At 41.8% G+C, this 27,522-nt stretch overlaps 1 protein-coding gene across 1 annotated transcript in view; it reads right to left on the bottom strand.

The window, feature by feature from the left end:
- The window catches only part of c1qtnf4 (C1q and TNF related 4), a 44,262-nt gene that overhangs the window by 7,291 nt on the left and 9,449 nt on the right, over positions 1-27,522 (bottom strand). The gene's annotated exons all lie outside the window — the stretch shown is intronic.

Below are 27,522 nucleotides of genomic sequence, written 5' to 3' on the forward strand. Positions count from 1 at the left end.
TTTACCACTTGAAATCAACCTTAGACACACAAAAAATTTTGTGGCTTTCTCCAGAAGCCATGCACATTCTGTGCAAAACATACAAAACTTCAATCTTAAAACTTTATAAGGAATAGAGTAGCAGAAAGTATCTGTACACAGACGTCTTGGAATATGGCTGGATGAAAAATTATCTTTCCACACTTACACTGATAACCTTTTAAAGAAACTGAAACCTAAATTAGTTTTTTATTAGTTTCTTATCTTCTGTTGTCATTTCGTCCAGGTCTGTCTTGTAAAAGAGATAATGTGTCTCGAGAGACTTCCTGGTTTTAGGATCTCATTCATTTCATTCCACAACATGACGTAACACAACTTCAATACCAAGATCTCAGAGCTGCCTGAGGACAGTTTGTTCATTTTGTTGCTCACTGATTGTAACTGTTTATAATAATATGCCTAACTCTCATATTTTCATTCATTTCCAGATTGTAGAATGACATCACTTCATGCCTCACTGCTGCTCTCTGGTCATTACGGATCAGTATACTTGTAGTCAAAACCATAGCACTGTTGGTTGTTGTTTTCCTAACAGGAGAGTCAGTACGATACCCGAGTACATGTTTTTCTTTAAAACCCTTTATTTATACAATATACCTGTACATATATATTTTAATTATTTTTGCCTTTACTTAATGGTTTGACAGTGAAGCCTGTCAAGAAAAGTGAGGAGATATTGAGAGGATGCTGGAGTTGAATCGGAGACATTGCAATTACATGGTGTGTGCATTAGACAGCTATGATTCAAATGTTTAATGTTGAATTAAAAAAACAAACACAAGGAGCGTCCAAGAACTTGAATTAAAATAGTGGCAAATTTTTTATTTCAATTCTGAACTATCTGAACCCAGATGAAGTAAACATGCTAATAAATAACACCAGACATTTGAGGCCAGCTTTTAGTTTCTTGGCAGTTTTCAATGCTTGATGCCGTGGACACACTTTGGTCGGTAAAGATAAAGAGTATGCAGTAAATATCACAGGGTGAACGCGGCTTGTGAGCTGCAGTTCGGGGGTTAAACACTAAAACCACACACGTGGACAGACAATCTCACAGAATGGAGCAGGCAGACGCATACACATCAAAAAGATCAGACAAAACAGGTTTCAACAAATGGGCCTAAAAGACGACACACACACACACACACTCAAACGCACACACACACACACATACACACACACGCAGAGTCCCTTTGCTCTGTTTAAGTCATTCAAGCAGATCGCTCTTGGCAGAGGAGGCATTAATGTGTCTTTTATTAGCAGAGACGAGCGCTCTCATTGTCTCATTGTCCTGCTCTAACGAACCAACAGGAAGCAGACAGACACAGGTGGAGCTGTCAGCGCTCTCAAAGCGCCCTGAAAACAAAAGGACACAGTGTATCATGTACAGAGCTACCAGACCCAGAGGAGCTGCCTCCATGTTCAGCATACACCACAGTCTTCAGTGTAGTTCATCAACATGCAGCCGCAAAGTGATGTAAATCCAACGCCTCCCTGATGATACTGAGTGATGGATACAAATCTAAAACGTTATAACATTTAGGGAATATATAATTTCCAACATCGAATTACTGCGTCCAACCATTTATTCAACTTTCAAACACTATCTGATATCCTCATTCACTTCACGCTGCGATCGGCCAGCGCTGCGGAGGTGAAGCTGAGGGCATTAAGTCTCTTGTAGTTCCCTTTTTTTTTTTTGTTCCGATTTGTTGCTCAGCTATTATTGGCACTTTTCATCTGAACAACAGAAAGAATTGTGTGAAGAGATCGCTGAAAACGTGCACCGTAATAATGTGGTCATATAATAATGACCAGCTCCAGTTTCCAGTGTGGCCCAAACAACTACAGACACGTTGTGTGCACCACTTCTTTCTGGTAACACTGAGTCTTTATCGTCCCTATCCACCAATAACTGTGGCGTATTTCACAGCAACTCTCCTAATAATTGTTGTGATATTTCAGTCTGGAGCAAAGAGGTGGGCCGACACAGCAACACTGACTTCCCCAGAGTCACTTTGCCCTTCATCCAAGAGGCTTTTGGTTAAACAGGAAAAAAGGCTGTCTGTTTAAAACACCAGTGGTGACTGTTGGTAGAGAACCTGTCCCTTAGGCATTATGTCTCTGTACCACGAAACGATTTTCCATTTTGTTTCAGAGGAAATGTTTTTTTTTTTTTCTGAATGAATGAAGTGCTACAGTTATTAACAGCAGTGGAGTCACCAGGAGGTGGTTGGGATGGATGGCGGCCGTACAAAGCACCAGATTGTCACACCAGGGACATCCACAGTCCCGTCTGTGGTTTAGGTTACAAAAACACTGTTAGCTACGGAAAGACTGTGGTTTTCGTCAATAGTAAATAAACGGGTTGTGTCTGAAGTCGCTGTGAACTTTTTTCTCTGTACTAAACCAGACCAGGATCTTTCCCTAACCTAAACCAAGCGCTGCGAGAGTCTGATGCTGTAGTCACTACGGGTGAATACTGAGAACAAATATGTTGCCTTATTGGAAATGATGTCTCGATGCCTTTTTTATGCATTTCTGGAAAATGCATCACCGCAGGAGCCTCGAAGTTATTTACTGTTGAAACTAAATGTTCTACTTGTATGTTTATACTAAATCGACCTCTTTTAAATGGAAACTAATTATAGCAGTTAATTGTACTTAAGGCACTGAGGCGTAACTGATGGTTCTTGTCTGATTACTTGTCCCACTGCAGCAGGGGAAGAAATCCACTCTGCAAGAGCACAACATGCTGCAGTACCAGCTCACTGCAGATATTATAATTTTCCTGCAAGATTCAGAGCACATTTTGTTTTCCATATCCTAAAATTTGAAAGAAAAAGTTACAAAATTGACAGTGTAGCAGTTAGACTTGTTCATATAATGGCAGCTTGTATCAAGAAACTGTTTGTTTGTCTGCGTAATGGCAGCGGCTTTAACTAGTCATGTTGACAGACTATACTCCGTAGAGAGTGTGACGCTTCAGGTTCAAACAGCAATGAAAGAATAGATCAAACAAACCTCTTCCATAATGAGCACCCATGGGAGTTAAGTACAGAGAGGAGCAACATAACAGAGCAGAATAGAAAAGAGTAGAGGCAGAATTAGTCCGTGCAAGTATTAAAAGTACACTGTTCAGCGTTTTAGGAAATCTGACTAATTAGTCACTTTCTCGTGTCCTACACAGTTACACAGCTAAAATGCACCATTCTTAAATGCGTGTTAGAGGCTATTTCCGTCCCATTATACACAGAATTGAGTATATTATGTGTTGGTGTGGTTCAGTCTACACTTACTGAAATTGCTTGCTTAAGCTCTAGAGTCCAAGGATATAGTTGATGTGTGCTTCGTTAAAACTGTATTCAGTGTTTCTTTGTTTAAACTGTTTACTGAAAAACTTTCTCCCTCACAAACAAAACGAGCTTTGAGCTACAGTAAATGTCCCTGTGAGTTTAGCGGTTGATGGAAATATCATTCGTTTGTATTTGGTCATAAATCAAAGCTCTGGCTATACTCAGGTATAGGAGCAGGTTGAGGTTGTTATTTGGCAATATCACGTATTATACAAAGAAACTATCAACCTAGATACTTTTACTCATTTGGCAGACACCTATCCAAAGGGACTTAGAAGTGAGGGACAACACTGAAGCTTCAGTGCAGTAGTGTAAGAGCTAAATCTGTTCAGTAAGGCAAAGTGTGAGGAGATCGGGTGAAGAAGTGCACCGAAAGGGCGTAGTAAGTGCTAGTTATTCATGTGAGGGTGTTAGAGGTGTGAGGCGAGGAGGTGCTCTAGGAAGAGAGGTAATTGTGACTTGAATTTGATTCGGGCGGCGGTGGGTAGACAGTGGAGGTCAATGAGTAGCGGAGTGACGCGACCTTTTAGGCTGATCGAAGACCGGACAAGGGTTTCGCTGTGAGTGAAGGGAGGCCTGCCAGAAGGGCACTGCAGTAGTTTAATTATACAAAGTATTACTTCTTTACAAATGTTTTGTATTGAATGAATAGCTCGGATATTATAAGAATAATGCAGTCTGGAAGTACATCCATTTTCTTCCCATTACCCCCGCTCGGGTAGCGGTGGCAGCAGGTCAAGCTAAGTATTCCAGACGCACCACTGTATTGTGTTTCCTCTTAAAACATTAACTGAACACTCACACTTGCTTGTTTTCCACTGAGCAGCCTCACTGTAGGTGAGGTTAATTGCCTTGATGAAAGATGTTGATGATACTTGTTTCAAGAGGAGAGGATATTATATATACATTTTCTCCCTCACTGTGGTGCTGCTCTGCACTCATCAGCGAATGTGAGCCAGTAATCATCCAGCGGATTATATCTCGTGTAAACTTAATGTGACCACCAGGACTTTCTGAAAACCAACATAGAGACTGAAGGAAATTGTCTGAACACTCCTCTGCTCTGCAGCTTCCCCCTGGGGGAGATTCCCAGGGGCTCGAGCAAACTTGGAGATCACTTCCACCCCGGTGAGTCCTGGATCTTTCTCTGGAGTCTCCTCACAGATAATCACAGTTTATATTCTCAAAAGAAGCAAGTGCAACAAAATGAACACAGCACGATCAAGTTTTGGTAATCATCAAACCTTTTTTAAGGCAGTAATCTATATCCGAAAGGTGTTGAAAGGACCTCCTGATGGTACTGTCGCATAAGCAATTTAATCAGGTGTCATTCTCTACTCTTTTCTTCATGCAACAGTCATCTCACCCTCCCCAGCAGGGTAATTATTTCAGCCATCAAACACTGTCATCTGATCTCCACTATCTATAAAATCTCAGTGACTGTGATTATAACAGTGTTTGACATTCGGAGTCATTCTGTTCAGCCAAGAAGGATTGATGTGCCCTTGTAAGAAAAGGACAGAGGTTACAAGGGAGAGACAAGAGAAGGGAACACACCAGCAGTTATTTGTCTGTTTTCAAGCCAGCAGAAACCTGTCAGCCGAAAGCTCCTTTGTCTCCAAAAGGTCAGCGTATCAAGGATTTTTATTTTTAGATTGACCTTCATGCATTTTTGAAATTATACGGTGGATTGTGAAAGTGTCTCACAGACTCATTTCCTCGACGCCTGAAGCCTCTCCACCTCACTTTTTAATTTAAAAAGAAAAAGCAAAAATATGAAGAAACAAAAAAACAACTGTATTTGCATATCAGCGTGGGTGTCCTCATTGTGTTACTGGTTGCACCAGAGTGAACCAAACATCCTTGAACATAGGCAGGTTCATTACTTTACAGGCTCCCTCTTTATTCGACTCTTTTATTGCCGCACCATTAAATTAAGCACCAACTCACGGTATCGGCCGCATCTGTGCTTCTGCTCCATCTCTCTCTCTCTCTCTCTCTCTCTCTCTCTCAGGTTGTTGCTCTCCCTGAGATCTGCTTTGTGTCTAAAAATAGAGGGCGGAGAAAGGCTGATTTCTCCTCCCCAGAGACAGATCAATAACTGATGATTGAGATGGGGATGAAAAGGAAGACAGGAGTAGGGAGAGGGGATGGAAGAGTCGGAGAAGATGATGAGAGAGAAAGCTGAACAAGTGTTTCTGAATTTCTAGTGAGAGTGGATTTAGATGTGTGTTTGGCTGTGTTACTTTTATTTGACTGGATATACAGTAAATGTGTGTGTGTGTGTGTGTGTGTGTGTGTGTGGCCTATATGACTTTGCTGTGTGGGTGCTAATGTGTGTTTGCGTAGTTCTAGATGCGTAGGTTGCTGTTGGTGTGTGTATCTTAAGAAATGTGTGGCTGTGTGTGAGTTTGTGTGTATGTGCTGATCGAAGGTGTGTTTTGTGCAGCTATGTGTCCTGTTATCTGTTGACGGGGATAATTTATGTGTTGTTATGTTTTTGTATGTAGATGAGTTCATGTGTATTTATGTGCACATATTGTAGTTTGTTTTTTTTTCCTGTGTTTATAGGCTCGTGTTGGGTGTGCCTATACATGATATGCATGTGTGACAGTGCTTGTGTGGTTGTGCATAAGTGTGTGTGTGTGTAAATGAATCTCTCTTCCATGCTGGGCCATCTGCTCTAGGTGATAACAAACACATTAGCCCTCAGACTGAAGCAAAACAACCACTCTCCGAATCTCACCGGCCGTCTGAGGATTACTAGTTTATATTACCTTTACGTCTGCTCTGAGAACCTGTTAATATGTTTTCATATTTCTTCCTGCTGCAGTGTAATCATCTAAATGTCACAGGAGTCCATTTAACCCCAACCAGGTGCTTCTGAATTTGTCTCCCAGCTGCTAAGATTGAAGTTGGGAGGATGATTCCTGGGGGATTTTGAGTTGTCTGCTCAGACAGAGAGCTTTTATCACTCGTCTCCCGCAGCAGCAGGCTGTTGTTTTAGCCACTAGTTGGTGAAGAAAGTGAAACATCTAACAGCTAAAGAGACAGGGATTTTTTTTCTCAGCAGTTGGTGGAGACCAAATCAGAGTTAAAGGAGGCTGAACATTAGGTTTACATTCGTCAAGTAGGTGAAAACATGACTCTAATGTGGTGAAGATACTGTGAAAGTATCAAAGCGCTCAGTCCACAGAGAAATGCACACAGCCTGTTTTCAGAAACTGAGCCTTGAAACGTGCCGTCAGGACTTCTGTAACTTTGTGATGTCACAATAAGCTAGTCACCGTTCTAAGCCATGCCCCAAGCCCCGCCCACCTGGGCCCATCCAACCTTGCATTTGGTTTCTCTGAGTGTTTACATGATCTGATGCATATCGGCTACATTTCTATTCCATCACTCAGAAAACAGCTAGCCAATCAGAAGAGAGGCTCAGAGCCTGGTTGTGGCTGGATTGTTTTTTGTTGGCTCTTGTGTACACAGGGTAACTTGCGATTGTTTTTGTGTGTTCAGTGGCTGCTTTCACTGGGCTTCATAACACCTTGCTGACTGAGAACGTGAACGGCGGCCGGAGGTGTGGCCAAAGTTTAATGGGTGGAGTTTCGTGCCGATCCAAGCTGTACATTCTTGTGAGTATATTTTCCCAGGGATCAATGAATCGAACCTTCACTTTACAGGACCAGGGACCCCCATAATACGCCCTCCTCCTTCACACCTCAATCACAAACTGATCGCGCTACATACTCTCTTCCATGGGAGGTTTGCAGGAATTTATAAATGGATGACGGTCCAGATGTCCTGTAGCACTAAGTCCATTAGAGAGGAGGATGTTCCACAACCTGGCAACCCCAAAGTTGTTCTTCTTAATGGCTTATAACTGATCTATAAAGCAATAGTAAATGATGTGTTACCCATTAATAAAAACCCATTATACAGCTTATCAAACCTTTATACATGGTGCTTTGTCACAAAGTGTATACAGATATTTTTAAATCATCTTAGGCAGCTACTGCTCTAATTTAGTTTGAATGAAAAGCCAATAACTGTGATTTAGTCTTAAAATAGTTTTAGTATCACTCTGCAAAACCACATGGTTCAGTTTCTACTGTAAACTCTCTGGTCAAGCTAAAATAAAATCAGTTCTTGGAGTGGCTGTTTCACTCTCAGCATGATCCAAATTCATCTCTCTTCTCCGCTTCCCTGAACAACCTCTCTCTCTCTCTCTCTCTCTCTCTCTCTCTCTCTCTCTCTCTCTCTCTCTCTCGTACCACCACCTCACTCTCTCATTAGATCAAAGCCACACAGAGGGAACTATTGTTCTGTTGTATAGTTGAGCATGACTGCCTGTGTGCACTGAAGCCAAAATAACAAAGAAACACTCATCACACATAGGCATGGGTACACACACACACATCCACACACAGTATAGTTATTGTTTTTATGCTCCTTCATTTACATACGAGAAAATTTCAGCTTACAGCTTTCACATTTGTCTTAAATAAATAGTTCAACGTAACGGCTCTTCGCTCATTTGCTTCCTCTCCAGAAGCAGGAGACGACAGCTCGCCTGGTTCTGGCTACTAACACCTTAAAAGTTTATTACTCAGCATTGTCTCTTATTAGTTTGCTTTGTACAGACAGAAAAAACAAAATAAGATGGTAACCGGTACATAGTAGCCTGTATAATAAATAGCGAGTGACTTTGGAAACGGCTCCAGAGTCTTGTTGTTGCAGAGGTGTTGAGCAAATAGATGAACTGTTGCTGGTCGAGAAGAAGATCACATGACTCTCCCTAAATCCATAAACTGTCATTTTAATATTTCTGTTTGAGTACGTATTAAGGGACATGCAATATGTTAATTCACTTCAATTTTATTTGTATAGCACCAAAATCATAAGATACATTCTGTCAAGGCGCTTAACAGGGTAAGGTTCCCACGATGAGTAAGCACTGTGGGTGGGCGCTATCAGCCTATTCAATGAGGCGTTTAAAGGTGCTGGTAGGTGGATTTTTGGACCGGAGTTAAATTCTTCCAGTCGGTTGACTTAGTTTTGCTGAGTTGTTTATTTTTCACACTGGTTCTTTGTTCTTTGGGCAGCTGGTCCTGGTGATGAACTTTGAGCAGAGCCAAGTCTAATGTTTCTCCCTGCTTCCAGTGTCAGTGATGAGCTGAGGTCAACATCTCCTGACTCTAGCGTCATGCTAAATCTCACACACACGATATCAGTCTAACACCGCTGTCCAAGTACTTGCTCATGGGGGAATATTGGGTCTCTGTAAATTACATTATAAAGAGGGCGGTCTGTATGAAACCTGCCCTGAGATCACCTCTGTTATGATTTGCCGCTATATAAATAAAATCGACTTGCCCATGTTCATAGACATTTCCATTTGGGCCCCTGTTTACTCACTCTCAAAGGATCAAACATCTTTTGCTTTATGAGTTTGGACAAACATCCATTGTGAAGCTCCAGTTCAAGGCCAACCCTCCCCCCCTCCTCTCCTCACAATGAAAAAGGGGGTGGTATGGGGGAGGCGGCTGCTTCCTCCTCTCCCACTGCCATCCGAGTAAAAACTCCTTTTGAAAATTACTTTTGTCATAGTGTTGCAGCACGGAGCCTTGAAAGCCACACAGATATTAAATCAGTGAGAGGAAGTCCAAATCCTCATCTGCAGGGAGGAGAGACGCTTGATCCTGATCAGAAAATAACCACAGCCTTTGACACTTTGTCCAAAGCAGCATGGATACTAAACTATATACAAACTATATGAATAAGCAACACCATGACATGTTGAAGGCCGTGGAAACTGACTTTGTGCTTATTCATGATCCTTTTTTTCCTTCTCTCCTTATGTGCACTGTCATCAACAAGGATATTAGTGCAGATTAAAGCTAAATCTTTTGGCTTTCGCTGTCAAACAGCATCAAACTGTGACTTCAGGGAGTTATTTTTTGATGAATTAGCTTCCTTTTCCTTTCCTGGAATCTACAGTGTTGTCAGAAAGTATCAGGACAGTGATGTTTTCATTGTGTTGTGAGATTGAAATGCTGACTTTCACCTCGTGTTTATGTCCACACTGTCTGAACAATGTAGGATTTGTTGCACATTTTACTTTAAAGCAGCTGTAGTCGATATTTTTATAATAACAGTATATGAAATGACAATGAGAAAAACTGTGAAATGGGTTTCACGAAACTGTCTTCCTGTAAAAAAAAAAGGAGCCCATAGGTCGTTTGTGCAGCAGGTTTGTGACCCATAGCTTCATTATTTTGTTAGGTGACTTATAGCGGCCGTAGCAATTATGACAAGAGCAAAGCAAAAAGTTTGGTGATGCAGTATAAAGAGAGACAAAGTCCACATCAGGAGGAGGTTGTGGTGGATGGATGGCTCAACAAAACACAGGAATATGACACAGCAGAGCGGAGTTCGATTCCCATGTGAAAGTAGCAGTTTATGTTGTTTTTATTGTCCGTGACCGTTCGACAAAGATAACCACATTGTTATTATTGTAACCATGACCACCAAGGTCCGGTATGCCTGCTGCCGTAGGGGGCGCTATTTCAGGAGACACTCCTAAGGGTCGTATCTGAGGGTTGAAAAGAAACGAGCGATGTGGTTGTTCAGGTTGGAGGACTGGTGGGGTCGCACGCAGTGATGAACCTACTGAGAGTTATCACCCGAGTCTGCAGCTGGACTTTGTGGAGCTTTGTACTGACTTTCAGCTCATTGTGTATCTGCTAAAACTGCATCTTCCTCTACCTGCTCAGCAGCAAACAGCAGACAGACACAGTCAGACAGCAGCTGGTGAACATAGTGGAGCATTTAGCAGCTAAAGAGACGGATGTTTCCCTCAGGAGCTGGTGGAGACCGAACACGGAGCTAAAAGAGAGGGAACACTGCACTTGGATTCATCAGGTGGACGCAAACACGACTCCACATGAATCGTCATTGCCGATCTGTAAATGTTGGATGTGGAAATGAGCAAGGTGATGATACGTCAGTCTTTTGTTCCCAACTTGTTTCCACAGCTCGCAAGTTGGAAAAGCTTCAGTTATTGCTGGTGTGAGAGGAGCCAGAATAGGGCTGTAGTTCCCATTTGGTTCTTGAGATTCAGACTAAAGTTCTAGCTGAAAGTCAGCACTTAAACCACAGAGTCATTGTTTCAGTCCAGGACCAAATAACAAATAAGTGTGCTTTCCCTCAACTTTGGTCCTTCCCTCAGCGCCCTACCTCCACATGAAACACTTTTTCCACAGTATTCAGCAATTTCCTGTGTGTTGTTTTGACCTTGGTCCAAATTATACAGTTAAATTGAAACTGCTGTGATAGCAACACTAACAAGAGAAGGAGGGTGCTGCTACTGAGGGTGAGAAAATGTTCTGTCTGCTTCTTCTACTGTAGATTTCTCTCTGTATAATTATTGAACACTGATGCAAAATGGTGCTGATCTTTATTTCTTTTCTTTTTTCTTTTTGGTAGTTTTGAACATCATTTTTGTGATGAAGTTAGTTGCTGAGGAAGACGTCAGACAGGACGGGAAAACAAGCAGACAGACGATCAAACAGTCTGTAAGAAACTTTAGATAAGAAAATGAAGGCGATGTCTGATGTCAACATCCGTCACAATTTACTGACCGACTTTAACCAAACTTTGATCAACTTTACTCTTGTTATCGTTTCAGATAACAGCAGTTTAGCCACAGCAGTATGGCTCTAGTGATGGCCGTGTCAGTCAGTCAGTCCTGACTGAAATATCTCGACAACTATTGGATGGATTGCAATGAAATCTAGTACAGGCATTATTGGTTGTCACAGGATGAAGCCTATTGATTTCAATGATCCCCTGACTTTTCCTCTAGAGCCACCATGAAGTTCACATATTTGTTTTTCATATACAGTGATGCCCTAAAGTCTGAGACCACTTTCAAATCCAAAGGAATTATGTGTGCACACATAGACACTCACACACATACACATCTCTCATCTATATCTCTAGCTCTCCCTCCCATACATATCTATATATATATCTATATATATATATATATATATGTATGGGTTTTTTCTCAAAGGCTGATGACAGGTTGACTGCGTGGTAATGTTTTGTGCACAGTGTTACCGTTGGTTGGTCAGACGCTGGAGATCCCGCCCTGTTTCTTTTGTGACGCTGTGTACGAAACATTATCACTCTGCCCGTGAGCTTGCACACACACACGCATGTATTAAGTATGTTTGTTTTTTGTAAGTATTTTTCTTGCACAGTATGTGACTGTGAGTTTTACAAATTTACCGTTGCAGATACAAACCCCTGTTTTCAAGTGAACCTATTTGAATGATACATTAATCCATATTAATGATGCTCAGATGATGAAGCCTGTTGACATAGGTGAGCCCGTAACCTTTCCTCTAGTGCCACCAGCAAATCAGAGCTTTTACGTATCCAGTGGAATTATGTCCTGATCCACAACATGGATTGGCCCCAAACTATTGAACAGCAGGTTCCAAAGAGGATGAATTTGCCAACAGTTTATCCAAGTGTTGTCCATTTAAAGCATGTGTGCATAAAAATGTCAGCTATCATAATTTTTACTTAATAAGATTTTTGAGCTAGGCAATTTTGACAAAACACTATTTTGACCAAACGGCTACCAGTCGTCCGGACTACGCCATGTTACACTCAAACTGTGGTTATTTATAGCAGGTTGGATGTAAAAGTCGATTTAGTTTAGTACATTAGGACACGTAGTAAACACAGAAGAGTTCAGTGCCCTTTCACATGTATTGAGCGTAGCCAGTTTAAAAAAAACAAAAAAACAATACAAATCAATATGTGTTTCACCTGATTCTGTCAGAGGAGCTGAATGACTGATTGCAAGTCAAATTCCTCCCAGGGCTCATTAGAAAGAGCACAAAACCAAGTCTTTCCCTCACCTCCACATATCAATTTGATACAGAGCCGTATGAAATGAGCACAGTTCAGTCCTGCATGTGCCTGCGCTCACATGCACAGAAAAATCAGCCCAGCACATGAAGGTTTCCACAATGATCAATAGTGCCGTTCTGTTTCCCGTGAAGGCTGGAGGGTGTGACTGATGTTCTGAAGCCGCCTCAGTTGGCCTCCTACCTGCTGCGAGGGCGAAATCAAAGGACCGGCTTCTGAGGGAGGGTGGATATGAAAAGTTCACACCTCTGACAAGGAGTCAATATCAAAATGTGCACCTTGACTGAGGACGGACATCAAAGTGCTCAGTCCAGTGTTATGATTATGTCCATCATCAGGATGTGCAATCTTAAGAGGGGAAATAAGAGCGTAGATGCCTGAAATCACAAGACGAACCTGAACCATTATGCTCCTGTTGATGGAGCAAAGATTTCTGTCGTAGGAAAAAAATGTCTTCAGAGCACATCCCCACTGACTTTTCTATTGCACAGTTCATATAATCAGCCATGTGTGAAGACAAAAGCCCAGAGGAGTCTGAGGTTTCTGGGCAGGAGAACTGACAAGAGAGGGAGCTGGAGTCTCAACTAAAATACCTTTTGTGGTCCTCAACGTTTGTATTCATACATATTTAATGCTTTTCTTTCACACTGGCTTGGTTTTTGAATCCAAGTTTTGAGATATACAAAAAAAAAACGTTCTCATTAAAAAACAGCGCTTGTAAAGTTTTATCTGGGACAAACTGGAAAAAAGGATTAAAATTTGGCTCTGCATTTCCTGTGGTGACTAAAATTGTGATCTTTAAATAGATTTTGTAGCGTTGACTGGGATTTCATTCAGGGACCTGTGATACATGAAATCGCTGGAGGTTCACGTATCGCACTGCTCCAGACAATACGGAGACATAAAGACGCCATCAGTGCCCCCTTCAACCAGCTCAGACAATTAGCACACTCTGTTAGCTTTGGGAATCGGCTGTCCCTCTGCGAAGTGTTAGGGGAGAGAGAGGTCCAGTCTTTCAAAACAGGCTGAGAGGCCGAAGCTGAGATCTGCCTAATGTGCAGTTTAAGGTGCCAGTTCATTCACCAGGGTGCACAGTAAATTCCCCAATAATCCAAGTTTACATAATCGGAGTTGAGTTGAGTGATTAATATTTAGTTTAAGACGGTTTTCCTAACATAAAAAGTGGCCGTACGTCCGCTGCTTGCTCCAGGTGGACAGGTGAAAGAGCGGAGAGTATAAAGATGGTTTGAGGAGGAAACGTCAGAGAGACTCAGCCACGTGTTTGAGCCTCAGTCAGACTCAGACTCAGACTCAGATGAGGAGTCTGTTTAGACCAGAACCAGAGACTAGCAGACGTATCAGAACGGTTAGCTTAGTTAGCATCTTTTACTTGTTTATGTTGTTTGTTATTTTGTAACTAGCAGTGGCTGACACAGCGTTAGTGGTTGTGCTAATGCTAACTCTCTCACTCTCTGTATTGATAAGAGTTCAGGTTTATTTAGCCCCGCCCCTCGTCCCCAAAAGTTGACAGGATTGGTTCCTTTGGTTTGTGTTGTCTGAATCCTGATTTTTTTTAATTTATTTATTTTTTAATTTTTTAACTCAGGTCAATAATGACCCTTATAGGTATTTTCTGTGTTGAAATACAAGACGAGAGATGTAATAGATTATCTGTGTAAAATAAGCTGTAAGACAGACTTTTTTTATGACACATCTGCTCTGCTCTTACCGATTAAAGCTGTGGAAATTAAAATTATGCTTGAAGTTAAAGGTTAGTTCATTTTAATAAGGAAGATTATATTATGTATTCATGTTATTCATTGGTAAATTTAGTACACCTCATTTCAACACAATGTGCTGTTCAAATATCTGGTGCAGAACGAGACATGGAAGTTGAGATCTGCACGATTCTCTCTTATTAACAGTCTATAAATACACAGTGAGGTCCACAAGTCTGAGACCACCTTCCCATTGAAGTGAATGGGGAAGTTCATATTGAGAGATCTAATATATCGACATAACTTTCTGACATGTGTTAAGTGATACAGTGTATGTACCCTGTAAATCTAATGTAAAATACTTAAAGTAATATCTTTTCTACACATTGCAGGATGTGCTATTTTTCTAACAAAACAACACATGAATGTATCAGGTGTATTATATATTATATTAGCAGGGGATTTTTATATAGTTTAAACTACGTGAATGTAAGAAAATCCATCCGTATATTTAATGTATATATTTAAAAGTATTGAATCATTGTCTGTAACAGTTACCAGTCGTGTTGTTTAGGTGTTTTCCCGCATGTTAAAACCTGCAGCTCCTCGTGTGCATTTTTCATATAAACCGTGGGGGAGATTGTACTGGGTGGAGAACCTGGGCGTATCCAAACAATTTCATCTTCCCATCCTTTCTCATTATTGGATCTTCTTTTCGATTCTGCTTTTTGCTTTTTGATCCATGCAACACCTCCCTCCCCTGCTTCAACACCTCCTCCCTTTACAAGTGCACAAAGGGGGGGGGAGCACGAGTGGCTAATAAGCACCCCTGCCCCCACCTCACTGGTACGAGCCGAGGATGGAGCGACCTGGTCACTTGGGACAGATATCAAAGAGAGTCAGGGGGGCTCTTATCTGGAGGTGCAGTGACAGACCCCTGCTGCTACTGTCCCTCTCATTAGTCCCTCTCCCTCCCTCCCTCCCTCCCTCTCTCCCTCCACTGCTTCTCATCCTCCCATCCCCAGCACTTGTCACTGTGCTGTCAGCTGCCTGCTCAACTGTAGACACATGGACCAGCCTGGGGAGTGGAGTGATGGCATAGATGGAAAGAAAGAAAGACAGAAAGAAAGAAGGAATACAAAAGAAAGAAAGACTGTGAGGTGTAAACCAGGCTTGTCAGCTGAAGCAAACAACAGAGGAGATCTATTTCTATGAACTCTAATCCGTCCTGTAAACGTCTCTCTTTCTCCTGCCAGAAACCTGAGTACAAAGAAAACCTGGAGCAGAGAGACTGCTCTCTCAATCCTGTCAATTCCATTGCAGAGACAGGAAAAGAAACAGAGAGAGAGGGAGGAAAGAGTAACAGCTATGGCAGCATCCTGGTGTCTTGCCAGGAAACATGGCAGGGTTCGATCCACTGGTGACAGCCGAGATACGAGCGAGACGGCAGACTGGGCTGGCTGACTGCAGCCTCTGCTCATTATGTGTGTGATTACGGGAACCATTGTCAGTCATGTTGGGGCTTAAAATGTGATTGTGGAGTTGCAGAAAAATCTCAGTGCAATAATAAAACACCAGCAAACATCTATTATTGTATTATCTTGTTTGTTTTGTTTGTTTTTATCGTCTGATTCTGGATTTTTTTTTTCTTGAGGTATTTTGAGATATTTGCAGCACAGCAGGACAGGTTTCTAAGATCTAAAACATCAACTCTCAGGATGTGGTGTTAGTTCTTTAGAATCAAAGAGCTTCTTTTCGGAGCCGCCATCTTACTGTTACACAGATATTCAACAATCATGCAGACTGATACGAAGGGAAGGAACAGGAGACGAAGTTATCCACTTACTCATGGTTAATCCATTTAAACGCACAGTATGTAACTTCTGCCGCTAGGGGAGCGTAGGATCATGGGAGTTGTTGGCAGTTGTTGTAAGCTTCTCTCGGTTTGGATTTCTTCCAGGGGCTGAATTATCCCCAGATGTCTCCTCCTCTCCAAAACAAACAGACCAGGTTATTAGAACCCGTAAAGGTGCTATGTGTGAATGTTCTCTTTCGCTGAATGTGGTTTCTTGCCGGGAGCAGGTTGTGGTGATTGTCGCTTGACAAGAGCTTCGGCCATCGTTGGCCTCTGAGCGGCGTTTAGTCTTCTGGGCAGGTTGGAGAGTTTTGCCAAAGCTGTATGTCAGGCACGAGACAACAGGGACGGATTTGAGGCTGAGATTGCTGCTAACCTTTGTTTTGATTGTTTCTCTGATAACTAGCGTTCAAGAGATTTGGAAGAAACGGACCAGGGGATTAAAACCAGTAGAAACAATGAATAAAACTGTTCTACTTTAGAAATCGCACGCTCTTTGGTGGACAAAGGTCTCGGAGCGGCTGGGAGCTGAGCTGTCTAACATTTACTCAGCATTTTTCTCTGAATCTTTCATCTAGTTAAAATATATAGTTATAAATCACCAAGGTGTAAAAAGTGTATGTGGCTTAAAACTAGATAAAAGTCCATTTTGAGCTTCTGACAGGCGACCACAACACTGACGCATGCAGATAGGGGATATGACATCATTGACAGACGACCAAATGAATCGGACTGTTATCATGAATAAAATCATGTATTTCTTTAGGTTTGAGAATTGCTGGAAACATTTGGGATAATGTGAGAACATAACATAGATCTAGTCGTTAGTGGCTTAGAAATAATGTTTTCATCACTCTCTCATCTCATTTTCATCTGCGCCGTTTCAGTTTCTCTGATTACGTTCGGTCCGTGAAGCAGATTTCAAATCCTCAAGACGAACTGAGTGGACTGAATCAGCAGTCTGAATCAGTATCTTTTGCATTGCAGCTCCTCTCACTATTGACCGAAAGACCTTGAAAGCCACAGAAAAAACAAGACAAAAAGTCTGGAGCAATGTTAGTGGCTCTGAAAGACTGTATTTAAGCCGATGATTGATTTGCACGTTGTTATGTTGCAGCTTCATCCTTAAAATCATTTATATAAATGTTTTCCCCTCATCAGTCCAGACTCAATACCTCGTGATGACGAAGCAAAAACAGAATTTTTGCACATGTATTAAAAAAGAAAAACGGAAGTGTCACATTGGACACAAGTATTCAAACCCTTTACTCAGTATGTCTGAGAGGTTTTCAGGATGTTGCAGGAGACAGATTAGTGCAGCAACAGAGGGATTATCAGATGATGCCACTCTGTATAACTCTAAGACATCCTCTGCTGCAGTACTGTCATGTTTCTCTGCTCGGGGCTTATTTTATGACTTGTTTATATCAGACGCTCACAGTAATCCAAACCTCAGGGTGTGAACTCGCCGCTTAAAAATAATCTAACTGCATCTCTTTTTCTCTTCTAGTTCTCACATCACACTTTATGTGTTTTTCATATCTCATGTGATTGGCTGCTGATTCTGTTTCTGTGTCCTGTGTGGGATGCATGTTGTAGTTTTTAGACTGGCGAGCTCAGAACCAAGAAACGTCCATCTGCTTTCAGTGTTCTGGTTGGTGCTTGCAGAGGTGGACAGCAGCTGAACTGGCTCGCGTTCAGTTTAATTTGGAACATACTGCCAGTTTAACTGTTGGCCGGGTTCAGTACAATGTCCAACAGAGTCTCATCAGTATTGGTGTGCAGATGAAATCCTCCAAGGGGCACCAGCTGTTAAGTTAGCCTGAGTGAGCTGGTGGATGGTCGAGAAGAGGCCCTGATTTATGATAAATCTCCGAGCTCTTTGAAAATATCCGACACCGTATTCCCTGTGCCTGAGAAACTATTCTTTAGTTCAAATATTCTTTTTGCAAAATACTCCTCATGCAGTTTAGGAGTATTTCAAAGATCAAACCACCACCATCCTCAGCTGACTCACAGAAGGTCGTTCATGTAATTAGTCGCCTCTGCTTAATTCAGGATTCTTGACTTGTTCGGAAAAACAGCAAAGCTTCAGTCTGGTGTAAAATGTAGAAATGATCCATTTCAGTTTTACCATCCTGCACTGACTCACTGTCAGTTTTTGAATCAGTTTCGTGGCTTTGCTACTTATAGAAGTGTGATGCATTTAACAAAGACGGAGATGCTATCTTGTAGTTCTGATCTTTCTGTCTGTCTCTAATTACGATATTTCTCTTGTAATTATGAGATATGGATCTCATAATTATGTAAAGTCATAATTATAAGATAGGCATAATTATTTCCTTTTTTCTGGTGAATGCAGGGAGTTTCTGTAGGTCACTTTTAATCAAGGCTTTAAATGGTTTAACAATACAGTGCTGGACTAGCGGAGGCTGCACTGGACTACATTATGTTAACCCCCTCTTTAAGAGAGTCTGCTGTCTCAGAACAGAATCTCATCGTGGACCATCACTCGCACTGCTGTGCATTAATGTTAATGCCGTAATGTTAATGCGTGTTACACTGGGGCGTCTGAGACTTGTCGCGGTGCTTCACAAAGTGAAGAAGGTATTTACTTTATATTTTTGATGTTATCCCATAAAGTCACGTGATGACATTTATACCAACTTTCATATTGTCTCACGGTTTCCAGTTGTCATAGTAACGCAACTCATTTTCCAGATGCACAGCAGTTGAAAATAATGACCAAAAGAATGAAAATAAGACTTTGCAGTTAAAGGACAAGTTTTTAGGTTTTAGTGGCATCTAGAATCCCCCTCCCCTCATCTCTCCCTTTACAGGCGTGTAGGAGAACCTACGGCGGCCTCCAGGTAGAGTAAAACGCTCAAGGCCCTCTCTAGAGCCGGTGTTTGGTTTGTCCATTCTGGGCTACTGTAGGAACATGGCTTGCAGCTTTTGGTGGGTTAGGGGAAGCTAGCTGTCCCGCACCTGAATCCCTTACCTGACAACATATTGAAACAGATATTGGAATCTTTAAGGGACTGAGAGACGTAAAGAAAAACAGAATCACTGCATGAAAACTAAAAAAACAGAATGAAAGAAATTCATTTAACCAACCAGCATAGTTGAAGTTCAGTAGTCATTTGCGAATCTGCACTCCAACGTGCACAACTGATTTATTCCTTTTTTTTAAATTTTTTTTTTTTACACCTTTATTTAATCAGGAACCATTGGAGCGTAGAGTGGTATCCTGAAATAAAATTAATATAAAGAGAAAGCTTTGGAACCCCTGATTTATAGTATGCGTGATGCAGAGAGAAAATGTGTGTGGTATGTAATGGCATGAGAGAAGAACAGATCCATCATTGTCTCCATCTTTAGTGTTCATATGTGAGGACAATCAAACCGGATCTATAAATAGTTGCATGATGAAACAGAAGAAGACTGATCAGGGCCACGCCTCGGATTAAATGTAAAGACTTACTTACAAGCCAAAGGAAAGAAAAGTGCTCGTAGTAAGTCACAAGTTTGGCTTAAGTCAAAATTTCAACCTTTTATCTCATAATTTTGATTTTCAAAGTTTGACTTGATGAGTGTTTTTTTTTTTTTTTTAAATCACAACTAAATCTACTTTATTTTTTCCTATTTATTGCAAAAAAAAAATCTATTTAATTTTTTTTCTTTTACTGGCAGTAATGGACTTCCATATGTTTTGAAGAGTTTATGTTCTTGTGTAACTATGTGACTCTAATCTTGAAGTTTCTGCTTTGTGTATTCACTAGTTGTCAGAATGTGTTCCTTCCATACTGTCAAGACCGCGACACATCTGTATATGCTGGTGGAAACGGTCGTTTACCTGTAGGGTGTCTAGTCTTTGTGGATTTCAGTTATTTGCTTGGGTTAATCGGTTTGCTTTACTTTGCTTTGGATAAAAGCGTCTGCCGAATGAGTGAATGAAAAATGTAAATGCTCTAGTGACGATTGAAAGCTGTGAGTTTGGCAAAGATAACGCAGGCAGTGAAGAGCGGTTTGAGGAGTTTCAATAAATGTGTTGATAGTTTATTCACAGTCACTTTTTGGTTCCCAGTGGAATCCATCCAACTGCTGAACACGACTACTGCTGATATATTCCTCAAAGCCAAAAACTTTTCAGAACCATCCTCCAAACCTGCAGGGGATGGGTTTTGGTGGCGTGTTTGTCTTGTCATCAAAGTGTGTGTGTGTGTGTGTGTGTGTGTGTGATATCGTGCGATCTAGTTATGGCTCTCTTTGTTTGCTCTCCACATTAGGTGCTGCCGTCAGTCTTTAGTAAGGGAGAGCAGAAGCAGCTGGATGCAGGCACACAAACACGTACAGATGCTGTAAATAACACCAGCATAACCCTTGTGTAATGTGTAATCTGCACACACTGAGTCAGATGATGAGTGTGTAGCCTGCAGCGGCCGTGTGTTACACTGATGTGGATTAAGATACAGTATCTGCAGACAAAAGGAGTCAACCTCCTCAGTGTGGAAAAGCCATCCCAAGATAAGAGAGATCTCATCTCCTCAGCCTTATTCACAGCCTCCTGCTGCCACTGAGGTGCTCCCGTATCTCCATCATAGATAATGACAGATAAATAAACCATAGGATATCCATACATACTGTCTCTGCCACGCTGCAAGCTACTGAAGCAAGATGTTACAAACAAGACAAAGCACAGCTGAGCGTATAAAAGATGCTGCTTGTCCCTCTGCTCTCCCCTCACTATATTATATCAGTCCAGCTATCACATCTAATATTAACTCTCCGTGAATTGATTACAGTATATACATCCCTCCCCCCTGCCCCTGTTGAGGTATCGCTGTTTCTGGAGATCAGTGCAGATAAATAATGCATGCTGCTCAGACGCGGCACGACTGCTGAACGCACACAGACAGTATAGCGCTTCTCCGCCAGCAAGTGCACAGCAAGCTACACTTAGGGAGAGCTCCCATTAATTTTACAGCAACACTTACAACCCGTTTGTGCTGAGAGTTCATCTTGAAAATGATACTTTTGCAGCAGGATGAAATATTAGAGAAAAGAAGCACATTCCCGACTCTTTGTCTCTGTTGTTTGTGTGGACGTTCGTCCCCCAGGACACAACAAAGCCCCCGCTGATGCACCGGTCTTCACGCTGCATGCCTGCACACTCCCCAACTTAGGCTGCGGATGAGCACCAAGTTCACCGCCCTCACACAGCATTAACCTTCACGCCTGAATGCATCATATGACACCTTTCACAATCCCTAAATACCCCGTGACAGACGGATAATTTATGTGTTGTTATGTTTTTGTATGTAGATGAGTTCATGTGTATTTATGTGCACATATTGTAGTTTGGTTTTTTTTCCTGTGTTTATAGGCTCGTGTTGGGTGTGCCTATACATGATATGCATGTGTGACAGTGCTTGTGTGGTTGTGCATAAGTGTGTGTGTGTGTGTGTAAATGAATCTCTCTTCCATGCTGGGCCATCTGCTCTAGGTGATAACAAACACATTAGCCCTCAGACTGAAGCAAAACAACCACTCTCCGAATCTCACCGGCCGTCTGAGGATTACTAGTTTATATTACCTTTACGTCTGCTCTGAGAACCTGTTAATATGTTTTCATATTTCTTCCTGCTGCAGTGTAATCATCTAAATGTCACAGGAGTCCATTTAACCCCAACCAGGTGCTTCTGAATTTGTCTCCCAGCTGCTAAGATTGAAGTTGGGAGGATGATTCCTGGGGGATTTTGAGTTGTCTGCTCAGACAGAGAGCTTTTATCACTCGTCTCCCGCAGCAGCAGGCTGTTGTTTTAGCCACTAGTTGGTGAAGAAAGTGAAACATCTAACAGCTAAAGAGACAGGGATTTTTTTTCTCAGCAGTTGGTGGAGACCAAATCAGAGTTAAAGGAGGCTGAACATTAGGTTTACATTCGTCAAGTAGGTGAAAACATGACTCTAATGTGGTGAAGATACTGTGAAAGTATCAAAGCGCTCAGTCCACAGAGAAATGCACACAGCCTGTTTTCAGAAACTGAGCCTTGAAACGTGCCGTCAGGACTTCTGTAACTTTGTGATGTCACAATAAGCTAGTCACCGTTCTAAGCCATGCCCCAAGCCCCGCCCACCTGGGCCCATCCAACCTTGCATTTGGTTTCTCTGAGTGTTTACATGATCTGATGCATATCGGCTACATTTCTATTCCATCACTCAGAAAACAGCTAGCCAATCAGAAGAGAGGCTCAGAGCCTGGTTGTGGCTGGATTGTTTTTTGTTGGCTCTTGTGTACACAGGGTAACTTGCGATTGTTTTTGTGTGTTCAGTGGCTGCTTTCACTGGGCTTCATAACACCTTGCTGACTGAGAACGTGAACGGCGGCCGGAGGTGTGGCCAAAGTTTAATGGGTGGAGTTTCGTGCCGATCCAAGCTGTACATTCTTGTGAGTATATTTTCCCAGGGATCAATGAATCGAACCTTCACTTTACAGGACCAGGGACCCCCATAATACGCCCTCCTCCTTCACACCTCAATCACAAACTGATCGCGCTACATACTCTCTTCCATGGGAGGTTTGCAGGAATTTATAAATGGATGACGGTCCAGATGTCCTGTAGCACTAAGTCCATTAGAGAGGAGGATGTTCCACAACCTGGCAACCCCAAAGTTGTTCTTCTTAATGGCTTATAACTGATCTATAAAGCAATAGTAAATGATGTGTTACCCATTAATAAAAACCCATTATACAGCTTATCAAACCTTTATACATGGTGCTTTGTCACAAAGTGTATACAGATATTTTTAAATCATCTTAGGCAGCTACTGCTCTAATTTAGTTTGAATGAAAAGCCAATAACTGTGATTTAGTCTTAAAATAGTTTTAGTATCACTCTGCAAAACCACATGGTTCAGTTTCTACTGTAAACTCTCTGGTCAAGCTAAAATAAAATCAGTTCTTGGAGTGGCTGTTTCACTCTCAGCATGATCCAAATTCATCTCTCTTCTCCGCTTCCCTGAACAACCTCTCTCTCTCTCTCTCTCTCTCTCTCTCTCTCTCTCTCTCTCTCTCTCTCTCTCGTACCACCACCTCACTCTCTCATTAGATCAAAGCCACACAGAGGGAACTATTGTTCTGTTGTATAGTCGAGCATGACTGCCTGTGTGCACTGAAGCCAAAATAACAAAGAAACACTCATCACACATAGGCATGGGTACACACACACACACATCCACACACAGTATAGTTATTGTTTTTATGCTCCTTCATTTACATACGAGAAAATTTCAGCTTACAGCTTTCACATTTGTCTTAAATAAATAGTTCAACGTAACGGCTCTTCGCTCATTTGCTTCCTCTCCAGAAGCAGGAGACGACAGCTCGCCTGGTTCTGGCTACTAACACCTTAAAAGTTTATTACTCAGCATTGTCTCTTATTAGTTTGCTTTGTACAGACAGAAAAAACAAAATAAGATGGTAACCGGTACATAGTAGCCTGTATAATAAATAGCGAGTGACTTTGGAAACGGCTCCAGAGTCTTGTTGTTGCAGAGGTGTTGAGCAAATAGATGAACTGTTGCTGGTCGAGAAGAAGATCACATGACTCTCCCTAAATCCATAAACTGTCATTTTAATATTTCTGTTTGAGTACGTATTAAGGGACATGCAATATGTTAATTCACTTCAATTTTATTTGTATAGCACCAAAATCATAAGATACATTCTGTCAAGGCGCTTAACAGGGTAAGGTTCCCACGATGAGTAAGCACTGTGGGTGGGCGCTATCAGCCTATTCAATGAGGCGTTTAAAGGTGCTGGTAGGTGGATTTTTGGACCGGAGTTAAATTCTTCCAGTCGGTTGACTTAGTTTTGCTGAGTTGTTTATTTTTCACACTGGTTCTTTGTTCTTTGGGCAGCTGGTCCTGGTGATGAACTTTGAGCAGAGCCAAGTCTAATGTTTCTCCCTGCTTCCAGTGTCAGTGATGAGCTGAGGTCAACATCTCCTGACTCTAGCGTCATGCTAAATCTCACACACACGATATCAGTCTAACACCGCTGTCCAAGTACTTGCTCATGGGGGAATATTGGGTCTCTGTAAATTACATTATAAAGAGGGCGGTCTGTATGAAACCTGCCCTGAGATCACCTCTGTTATGATTTGCCGCTATATAAATAAAATCGACTTGCCCATGTTCATAGACATTTCCATTTGGGCCCCTGTTTACTCACTCTCAAAGGATCAAACATCTTTTGCTTTATGAGTTTGGACAAACATCCATTGTGAAGCTCCAGTTCAAGGCCAACCCTCCCCCCCTCCTCTCCTCACAATGAAAAAGGGGGTGGTATGGGGGAGGCGGCTGCTTCCTCCTCTCCCACTGCCATCCGAGTAAAAACTCCTTTTGAAAATTACTTTTGTCATAGTGTTGCAGCACGGAGCCTTGAAAGCCACACAGATATTAAATCAGTGAGAGGAAGTCCAAATCCTCATCTGCAGGGAGGAGAGACGCTTGATCCTGATCAGAAAATAACCACAGCCTTTGACACTTTGTCCAAAGCAGCATGGATACTAAACTATATACAAACTATATGAATAAGCAACACCATGACATGTTGAAGGCCGTGGAAACTGACTTTGTGCTTATTCATGATCCTTTTTTTCCTTCTCTCCTTATGTGCACTGTCATCAACAAGGATATTAGTGCAGATTAAAGCTAAATCTTTTGGCTTTCGCTGTCAAACAGCATCAAACTGTGACTTCAGGGAGTTATTTTTTGATGAATTAGCTTCCTTTTCCTTTCCTGGAATCTACAGTGTTGTCAGAAAGTATCAGGACAGTGATGTTTTCATTGTGTTGTGAGATTGAAATGCTGACTTTCACCTCGTGTTTATGTCCACACTGTCTGAACAATGTAGGATTTGTTGCACATTTTACTTTAAAGCAGCTGTAGTCGATATTTTTATAATAACAGTATATGAAATGACAATGAGAAAAACTGTGAAATGGGTTTCACGAAACTGTCTTCCTGTAAAAAAAAAAGGAGCCCATAGGTCGTTTGTGCAGCAGGTTTGTGACCCATAGCTTCATTATTTTGTTAGGTGACTTATAGCGGCCGTAGCAATTATGACAAGAGCAAAGCAAAAAGTTTGGTGATGCAGTATAAAGAGAGACAAAGTCCACATCAGGAGGAGGTTGTGGTGGATGGATGGCTCAACAAAACACAGGAATATGACACAGCAGAGCGGAGTTCGATTCCCATGTGAAAGTAGCAGTTTATGTTGTTTTTATTGTCCGTGACCGTTCGACAAAGATAACCACATTGTTATTATTGTAACCATGACCACCAAGGTCCGGTATGCCTGCTGCCGTAGGGGGCGCTATTTCAGGAGACACTCCTAAGGGTCGTATCTGAGGGTTGAAAAGAAACGAGCGATGTGGTTGTTCAGGTTGGAGGACTGGTGGGGTCGCACGCAGTGATGAACCTACTGAGAGTTATCACCCGAGTCTGCAGCTGGACTTTGTGGAGCTTTGTACTGACTTTCAGCTCATTGTGTATCTGCTAAAACTGCATCTTCCTCTACCTGCTCAGCAGCAAACAGCAGACAGACACAGTCAGACAGCAGCTGGTGAACATAGTGGAGCATTTAGCAGCTAAAGAGACGGATGTTTCCCTCAGGAGCTGGTGGAGACCGAACACGGAGCTAAAAGAGAGGGAACACTGCACTTGGATTCATCAGGTGGACGCAAACACGACTCCACATGAATCGTCATTGCCGATCTGTAAATGTTGGATGTGGAAATGAGCAAGGTGATGATACGTCAGTCTTTTGTTCCCAACTTGTTTCCACAGCTCGCAAGTTGGAAAAGCTTCAGTTATTGCTGGTGTGAGAGGAGCCAGAATAGGGCTGTAGTTCCCATTTGGTTCTTGAGATTCAGACTAAAGTTCTAGCTGAAAGTCAGCACTTAAACCACAGAGTCATTGTTTCAGTCCAGGACCAAATAACAAATAAGTGTGCTTTCCCTCAACTTTGGTCCTTCCCTCAGCGCCCTACCTCCACATGAAACACTTTTTCCACAGTATTCAGCAATTTCCTGTGTGTTGTTTTGACCTTGGTCCAAATTATACAGTTAAATTGAAACTGCTGTGATAGCAACACTAACAAGAGAAGGAGGGTGCTGCTACTGAGGGTGAGAAAATGTTCTGTCTGCTTCTTCTACTGTAGATTTCTCTCTGTATAATTATTGAACACTGATGCAAAATGGTGCTGATCTTTATTTCTTTTCTTTTTTCTTTTTGGTAGTTTTGAACATCATTTTTGTGATGAAGTTAGTTGCTGAGGAAGACGTCAGACAGGACGGGAAAACAAGCAGACAGACGATCAAACAGTCTGTAAGAAACTTTAGATAAGAAAATGAAGGCGATGTCTGATGTCAACATCCGTCACAATTTACTGACCGACTTTAACCAAACTTTGATCAACTTTACTCTTGTTATCGTTTCAGATAACAGCAGTTTAGCCACAGCAGTATGGCTCTAGTGATGGCCGTGTCAGTCAGTCAGTCCTGACTGAAATATCTCGACAACTATTGGATGGATTGCAATGAAATCTAGTACAGGCATTATTGGTTGTCACAGGATGAAGCCTATTGATTTCAATGATCCCCTGACTTTTCCTCTAGAGCCACCATGAAGTTCACATATTTGTTTTTCATATACAGTGATGCCTAAAGTCTGAGACCACTTTCAAATCCAAAGGAATTATGTGTGCACACATAGACACTCACACACATACACATCTCTCATCTATATCTCTAGCTCTCCCTCCCATACATATCTATATATATATCTATATATATATATATATATATGTATGGGTTTTTTCTCAAAGGCTGATGACAGGTTGACTGCGTGGTAATGTTTTGTGCACAGTGTTACGGTTGGTTGGTCAGACGCTGGAGATCCCGCCCTGTTTCTTTTGTGACGCTGTGTACGAAACATTATCACTCTGCCCGTGAGCTTGCACACACACACGCATGTATTAAGTATGTTTGTTTTTTGTAAGTATTTTTCTTGCACAGTATGTGACTGTGAGTTTTACAAATTTACCGTTGCAGATACAAACCCCTGTTTTCAAGTGAACCTATTTGAATGATACATTAATCCATATTAATGATGCTCAGATGATGAAGCCTGTTGACATAGGTGAGCCCGTAACCTTTCCTCTAGTGCCACCAGCAAATCAGAGCTTTTACGTATCCAGTGGAATTATGTCCTGATCCACAACATGGATTGGCCCCAAACTATTGAACAGCAGGTTCCAAAGAGGATGAATTTGCCAACAGTTTATCCAAGTGTTGTCCATTTAAAGCATGTGTGCATAAAAATGTCAGCTATCATAATTTTTACTTAATAAGATTTTTGAGCTAGGCAATTTTGACAAAACACTATTTTGACCAAACGGCTACCAGTCGTCCGGACTACGCCATGTTACACTCAAACTGTGGTTATTTATAGCAGGTTGGATGTAAAAGTCGATTTAGTTTAGTACATTAGGACACGTAGTAAACACAGAAGACTTCAGTGCCCTTTCACATGTATTGAGCGTAGCCAG

This window comes from Seriola aureovittata, chromosome 1, assembly GCF_021018895.1.
Source record: "Seriola aureovittata isolate HTS-2021-v1 ecotype China chromosome 1, ASM2101889v1, whole genome shotgun sequence".
NCBI lineage: Eukaryota > Metazoa > Chordata > Actinopteri > Carangiformes > Carangidae > Seriola > Seriola aureovittata.